At 31.1% G+C, this 8,548-nt stretch overlaps 1 pseudogene; it reads right to left on the reverse strand.

Moving 5' to 3' along the window:
- Positions 1 to 5,890: 5,890 nt before the first annotated feature.
- Positions 5,891 to 8,098, reverse strand: LOC110641649 ((S)-hydroxynitrile lyase-like; annotated as a pseudogene).
- Between the last annotated feature and the right edge of the window lie 450 nt (positions 8,099 to 8,548).

The raw sequence follows: 8,548 nt of genomic DNA on the forward strand, positions 1-8,548 counted from the left end.
TTTTAATTTTATTTAAATTTTAGGAAATTATTTGGAATTTTTCGGATTTTAGAAATCGGGTTCGATTTTTCAAAAATAAAAACTTTAATGATTTTTAAAAATTAATTTAAAGACTACGTGGCAAAACTGAAAATATATTTGGAGTCTACGAATTTTTTTGAGTTTTCTGGGATTTTTTTGAAATTTTTGGACCTCATTTTCGGTCCCAAGGCAGAGTAAAAATTCAAAATTTTGTATTTCAAATCGAATCAGCCGAATCAAACTGGACCGGATCGGACCGGTCGAATCAGACCGGCCCCTTCTTCTTCTTCTCTTTTTCTCCCGTGCGCGTTTCCTCCTTCCTCTCTTTCTCTCCCTTCTCCTCTCTCCTCCGCCTCCTCCTGTCACCCCGGCCGCCGCCCCAATCGCCTCTGACTCGCGACCGCACTGAACGCCGAAAAAAGGCGCCCGAAGCGATGCGATGCGCAAGCACGCCACTTCGTCTTCTCGGCCAAAATCCGGCCGATCCGGCTACCAATCGGACCGAGTCTCGTGTCTAAACCCATCTACACCTCGAGAGCTTTCCATAGACACTAAGAACACTAAAATCCATCGAGCCGTTTGTCCAATTTTTGTCTGGGAAGTTTTAGCCCATTTTGACTTTTGGGCTAGATTTCTCACAAACTGTAAACCCCACGAGAAAACCGAGAGTACCAGAGCTTCGCGGAAATTCGACAGTTGTCCGAGTCTGTGAATTTTTAGCCAGACAAACCGGCTACTGGAAAAAGTCTCCGAATTGGATCAAGGTTTTGGCTACCCCACCATTGTCAGACGTCTCGAGCGCGTCCCCAAAGTCGGAATCGGCATAGGTAAACCCAAACTTTACTTTTTCGTAATTTTCTAGTGCTTAAATGGGATTAAAAAGCCATAAAATATTCGTGATAGCTCAGAAAATTATGATTCTTTTTGCATTAGCTTAATAATATTGCTAAGGACTGCGGGGCAAAGTTTTAGAAATTTTAGAGCTTGTTTGGGTAGTTTTTGCAAAAAGAGTCAATTATAAGGACTAAATTGAAATTTTACATATTGTGATAGATGACTGATTGGATGGGCCCAGGAGGGGCTGTGTGATGTGATTGAGTTGTGAGTGTATGATTGGTGAATATATAAGTGCGTTTTGAGCGCTTTTGCAGGTTTGGTAAGTCCTAGGTATAGGGGAGACTCTGCCGGATTTTCGGCACGACTTAGAACGTATTTGGTCTTTTTCTTGGTTTGTATTGAGTCAATTGTATTAAATAATTGTAATGAAATTATCAGGTGAGCCGGGACAGCCTTCTTCCTCCACCTAGCCGCCTCATTGACCATCGTCAAGTCTGTGAGTAAAATATTAATTTTAATTTTAATTTCGATATTATTATATGTTCAAGCATGCCCATGCATCACTTGTATGCATATATCTGTGTAGATAAACTCTAGGCACGATTTATGTTGCATTCATAACTGTGAAAGTGCCATGTATGTTATTGTGGTAATTTGGAGCAGTGTGCGTGTATTGGCGTGCGTGTGATGTGGTCTGGACTATGGATAGGACGGGTAGACACGGCTTGAGATCTTCGCTGGGACCCGGTCCTTCGGGGTAGGCACGGCTTGAGTTCTTCGCTATGACCCCGATTTGGTTATTAAGTGGAAGTCCGAGCTGAGTTCTTCGCTGGCACAGGTTGGATTTAAGAGAGCTGTATAGGGGATCAGCTCCCATATATTATGATTGATATTACTGGGTGTGTGAGTGCTCCAAATTACCTTTTTGCTGTTATGATGTGAAATTACTGCTGATGTTGCATTTCACTCTACAGGGTGCATTAGTTTTAGATAGTTATAGAGATTATGGTTAAAATTGATATTTTACTCTCTGAGTCGAACGCTCACTCCTGTTTAATATTTTTCCAAGCAACAAGAGGATATTTTTGAGGTTAACCTGCTTTTCTCCCTCGCAGGTCGTCTATTCATGTTTGTGTAATTCTATTAACTTCTAGAATTTTCGCATGTGTTAGAAGTATTTATCTGATTTGGGTCTGTAATATAAAGTGCTAATTTGGGCCTGTAAACTTATTATTTTATGCATGTTGATGGACTGGATGAGGGAGCTGAGCTCCCATTTATTTTATGTTGTTATGAGTATGTGGAGGGTGAGCTGAGCTCCCCAATTGATTATATAATGTGTTTACAGGTCGGGTGAGTCAAAAACTCCCCGTTGAAAGGTCCATTTTATGGCCGGACTCTGTCCGGTTGATATATTGAAATTGGGCCCAAATAGGCCTTAGAGTTGGGTTAAGGAATAGTTAGGCTTACTACGGGCCTCGGGGGCTTTAGGCTGGCCCAGGTCCTAGTGCCGGTCCGGCCCATAGGTCGGGTCATGACAAGATAAATAAGGGACGCATATTAGATTAAGAAACAAATAGTCATTATCAAAAGGATAAATTAGTCTATAAAAATTTTATTAATTAAATTAGTTATGAATTTAGTAAATGTAGCTGTGAAAATGGGGTTGTCAATAATATATATATATATATATATATATATATATATATGGTAAGGATTTAAAAATAGTTAATCAACAATTGACACGTGTATTTATGGATGATTGATACTTCAAATTATTAAAAAAATATAAAATATTTATAATTTATAAATTTTAAAATATTTAAAATAATAATTTTAGCTTATCTTCCGTTTTTTTAGAATGATCTTTATTAGATATGTATTTAAAATAAAATAAAATAAAATTGAAATTTATCCTTAAATTAAAAAAATAATTGAAATATCAAATGCAAATTACTTTGATTTAAAATTTTTAATCTATCCAAATAGAGATTAAGAATGATGTTTATTTATCTTAATGAAGCCTTGAGAAATTGAAAATGAAAAGAATTAAAATTAAAAAATAATAAAAAAAGAAAATGTTAGTTAATTTTGTAAAATTTTTTATTCCAATAAATTGGCATTTAGTATGAAATAATCAACACACCAAATATCACCTCATTTAGTAAAATTATTTAAAAAATCACCATGTGGCATGTAATTTAAACAAAATTATTAATCAAATTATTTTAAAATTTAAAATTAAATACTGTTTATTTTTATATTTGAAAAATACATATCGAACCTTCGAATTTGAAAATTTTCTTTATAATTCGTTGCATACCAATCATTAAAAATGATCATTATCTAAACAATAGTGTTAATAATACAAAATAATCTCTTATCTATTCTCACTATAATTTTCAATTTGTTGATTTATAATAACATGATTAATTTCGTGAGCTTTGCAAATTTTAAAGGTCTTTTCCTTAGTAACTGCAAATAGATAAAAATTTCAATTATTAAATGATCCGAATAAGGAGATATGCCATTAACGGTGCAACTTTTCAATAATGTACGTTGTTAGTTTATTATTATTTTAAAAATAAAATACTGCAAAAAAAATTACAATTTACAAATGCTGAAAAGCATAAAAAAATTCAATTTTAGAAGAATGAAGTGAAGACTTAAATAATCGAGGAAAAAAATGAAGATCATAAATTTTAAAATGAATTTGATTTTTTATATTTTTTTAAATTATTGTTTAAATATTAACATTGTATTTTAAATAATAATTTTTGAGTTTTCTTAGAGGAATCTTTGAGCATACTTATTATTATTTTTATTGTCATATACATATATACGTGTGTACACAAATCATATATGGTCTTTCTTTTAATCTTAGTTTATAATGTAAGCATATTATATAGTTATATTCTTATAAAAGAATATTTAGAGGGAAATAATTAATAATCATTTGAAAAATGAAAATTTAATTTTGATTTAAATAGATATATAATTATTTAGAATTTAATAAAAATTTAAATTGTATTTACTATTTTAAAAAAATATATTTTAAAAAATATATAATATAAAAGTAAATATTAAATTATGTTGTTAAAATAAAATAAAAAATAATCCACACAACACGTAGGTAAAACGACTAATTTTTACTAATTTTGCTACTCTAAATTAATATTGATTATGAGGAAAGGGTAATTCTTATTCCTATAATTTGAAAGAAAAATAAAATGAAAATTAAATCGCATACTAGTTTTTCGTTTTTAACCTCATTAATAACAGAGGATTTTTTTTTTCTTTCTTTCTTCTCTTTTTTCTTTCATATTAGCTCTTATCACCGTTAAGGAGGGGAAGTGCTTCCTATTCCATGACATTGACAATGACAAGGCATGATAGCTATTTATTATAGGTCCCATAAATAGTAAAGATATGAATGAAACATAAACAAATAATGTTGCTTGTGGATTTTTTTTGTGGGTATAGACTTACAAGATAAGGGAGAGAAGATTAGATAGAACATCTTACTTAACTGTGAAATCTTAAGCCCCTTATATAACTGTTTGGATGAGAAAGTGTAATCATACATTAGAGTAGGACTCGAAATCCCTAATAAGGTCAGATATTTATCTTGAGCGGCCAATGTTTGTATTGGATTAGGATTCTATACATTCGGGTATTTTCGATGCTACTGCATTATTAGTTCCCCTCGAGTATAAATCTCTAGGTTTGGTGTTAGACTGTATGTAGGATAATAGAGCTCTAGTCTTTTGAGATTTTTGGGTGAACCATTATCTTAAATTTTTTGTTGTATACTATCACATTAAAGAGTAGCTTGTCAATACCTATTTGGGAGGATCTATACCTTGAATAGCTTGTTGATGCATATTTAGGCAAACGTGTGCCATTATAGGCTTGTTGACGCCTTTTAGGGTAGACTTATGCCTTAGGCTCTTTTCAAGCGAATAGACGCCTTGAGTTCTTTGCAGTTGTTGACTCTTTGGCAGGCACTATATCCTTTGGAGATTTTCTCATATACTTTGAAGGAATTCTTGAACAACAGTGATAAAATTTTTTGGCAGGGTTGTCACAAACCACAAACCATCCACTTCCTTAATTTCTTCACTTGTTTTGTATTTAGAATGTAAATAATATGAGAAAGAGGCACAACATTTTTTTTGTGCATTTCCATAGATGGCGCATGCTGTTCGCAAATTTTTTCTGCACGTATGAACCTATAAGATGGAGAAAAACAGATCAAGTGCCAAGGCAACCTCTCTAATACTTAAGTTAGTAATTAAAAAATGTGTGATCATACAATTAGAGTAGGATTTAGAGTCCTTCATGAGGTGGGATACTTATTTTGAGTGGATAATGTTTGTATTGGGTTATAATTCTATGTATTCGAGTATTTTGGATACTATCATATCAAAAAGAAAGAAAAAAAAAAGTGAAATCGTGAAATTTTTTTGGCTTGCTTTAGTTTGCTTATGACTTTTTTTTTTATTCAAATTAATTGTAAAAAAATAATAATAATAAACTTATGGCTACAACACCTAAGTTATTATTATTTATTGGAACCTCTTTGTAGATCGGATCATCTCAAACCACAAACCATATCATATACTCTTGTTCAACAAACAAGAGTTCGCATAGAATATCTTTCATGAATTTTTTTTTAAATTATATATAAATAATTCATATTGAATGACTTTGATATAAAGATAAATTTATTCCATTTATTATTTAGAGGTAAAGGATTTGAATTACGAAAAAAACTTCTTTGAAAAGTAGAAATAAGATTGTGAACATTAATTCTCTCTACAGCTCACAAATGTAGGACATTTCATGCACTGACTCACCCTTTATACATAACTACGTTATCAGTTATAAAAATTAGATGGCACTTGCTTTGGCATTAAATTACAATCTACTTAGGATCATTCTTTACCCACAATTATGTCTAACATATTACATTTTGAATATATGACATTATAAACTAAATCTAATATTTTTAAAAAATTGCTAGCGAATATTTAATAAGTTTATTTATTTGATATAAAGAAAAGCACAATAAGCTACACAATAGGGGTAGCTTTCCCTTAAATACACACTCACATCATATAAATAAATAGTCTTGAATGCTCGCAAGATCCTCCCATTTCAAATGAAAAAAAACATTACAACACAATAAAACAACTTTATTTTAGCACAACTTAATTCCCACATGAAAATGTGAGATTATTAATTCATAATTGCAGCTAAAAGCTTCAAAGTCAAGCATAGGTATCAGCCACCTCTTGGAGAATCTGAGCGATCTCCTTAGTCTTTGTAAGCTGCAGCTTATGATCTCCACTTTCAACTTTATAAATCTTGTGTGTTTATAGTTTGCTATTTGCCAGAGTTGAAATTCAGATAAAAATATTTTGTCTTGATCAGTCCACACATAAATTCTCTTAATTGATCCATAACCTCCCTCAGTGAAAAATGGGGGCTTAGCTAAAACATTTTGAAATAATGATCCCTTCCTTGTCAACATCTTCACCCATTCATATTCCTTAATAAAATATATATGTTAGTTATATTGAAAAAAAAAACAGAGAGAGAGATAGAGAGAAAGCATCATCAATGGTTTTGAAGTAAAAGAAACAAGCTCATTTGTTGTGATCCTTTTCACTTCTTTCATTAGTGTGGATCTCGCCAAATCCAAAGAAATTCAAGATTCCTAATATATATGAAACCCAACACAATATAACTTTATAAAAAAAATATTTTAATCATAAGCAATTTTATTAAACTTTTCTTTTAGCTTGATGGAGATTATTTAAAATTTGAATTATTGACGTTTATTATAAAGTAAACACTAAACCAACTAAAATAAGTATATATCCTATACCCTAATGACATTAAGCGTATGTTCTGTAGGAAGGAAAGCTGGAAAAAAAATTGATCAAAATTATAAGTAAAATTTTTATGAAAAGGAAAATTATTGTTATATTTACAAATTTCTTATATAAAAAAATGATTTATTTAGTTTCTACGTATGTTTTAACAAAAAAAAATCAGAGATAAATTATTAACTTTTTACTATTATGCACATATTGAATAAATAATTATATTAAAGAACAACTATTGAAAGGAAAAAAGGCATAGAGGGAAAACAAAAAAAATTAACAGTTTTTTAACTCTTTTTTGCCCAATTTAAGTGAAAAATAAAATGACTCAAAATAAGAGAATTGTTTTTTTTTCTTCTTTTTTACTCACTACAAAACAGACCCTAAGGATTAATTTTATTAATTTTTTCACATTATCACTTAATTTTAATTTTTAACTCAATTTAAAATCTTTGTGTTTAAAATTTGGCCAAACTTATCATTACAATGTGGTCATAACGACCTGTTAATTATATATATATATATATATATATATATATATATATATATATATATATATATATATATATATATCTTCTTAAAATTATGAAAGTATAATTAAGGAAAGAATAAGTTAAACCTAAGTAAATAACTCAGACGATATACCTCAGGAGGGCATTTGGTGTATAAATTCTCCCTCAGAAGAGTGAAGCCCAGTTTCAATCCAGTTATCTCCTCGCCATTGTTAGTAAACGTAAAATACGTGGTGTCTCTCCAGTCGGGAAACACCTCCATAAGCTGAGTAATGACACGAGAGAGAATTATACAAAGTAATTAACAAATTAAAGAATGAAAACGAATAAAGATATAAAATCTCTTGGAGTTTCATTTACGAGATTAAACTTTGGATTAAATGGTTTTTTTTTTTTTTTTTGCGGACAAATACATACCTTATCCACGACATAGGATGGGCTGTGATCGGTGTCTGGCATTACTGAATTGTGGAAAACAGCAGCTGCAATCTTTTCACGGTATTTTTCAGCAGCAATAGCAATATTGAGTCCTCCACAGCTCTCGCCAACAAGAATCACCTTTTCCCCTTTAGGGAGTGACTCCATGAACGTCAACAAGGGTTCAGAATACTCATCAAATGAGCCAATCTCCTCAATTTGCCTTGGGTCAATGCCGCTGGCTGCAAGGTCCAGTGCAGTGACCTTGTGGCCAGCTGCCTCAAGGACGGGTTTGAGCTTGTGCCAAATCCATGCACCATGGCATATGGTATGAATAAGAACAAAATGCCCGACTGCCATTTTCTGATGATTTCTTACTCTTTACTATTGATAAGTGCTCTTCTCTGTGAGTGGTGCAGGTAGCGTCGCATGTGTTACTATTAATAGAAAAAGAGTTCTGAATGCTGATACATGTTCGCTACTCCACATGTGCCAGATGCTTTTCTTTTTTGAATATTATTTATGTAAAATAAATAAAATTCTTATATAAAAATTAAATTTAAGATATAAATTTATTAATTTCATTTATTTTATGTGTGAATAAATCCATGTGCATGCCAGGTATCTTTAAGAAGTTTGTCAGCATGTGGCCTCTGGTTAATCGGTAGCTCAACCAACTTTAATTTAGATGTCGAGACTGGCCTTTTTTCCTTGCGTAAATAATTTTAGGATAGGTGGAAATGTAGAATTTATAGCAATTTTTTTTTTATAGAAAAATTTTGTTCTTTTTATTACAAGACTGCGAAGTTTTTTTAAAAAAAAATATTTTAATTATTTACGAAGAGTTTATTTATCATTATTTATGGGCAA

Source organism: Hevea brasiliensis, chromosome 10 (genome assembly GCF_030052815.1).
Source record: "Hevea brasiliensis isolate MT/VB/25A 57/8 chromosome 10, ASM3005281v1, whole genome shotgun sequence".
NCBI lineage: Eukaryota > Viridiplantae > Streptophyta > Magnoliopsida > Malpighiales > Euphorbiaceae > Hevea > Hevea brasiliensis.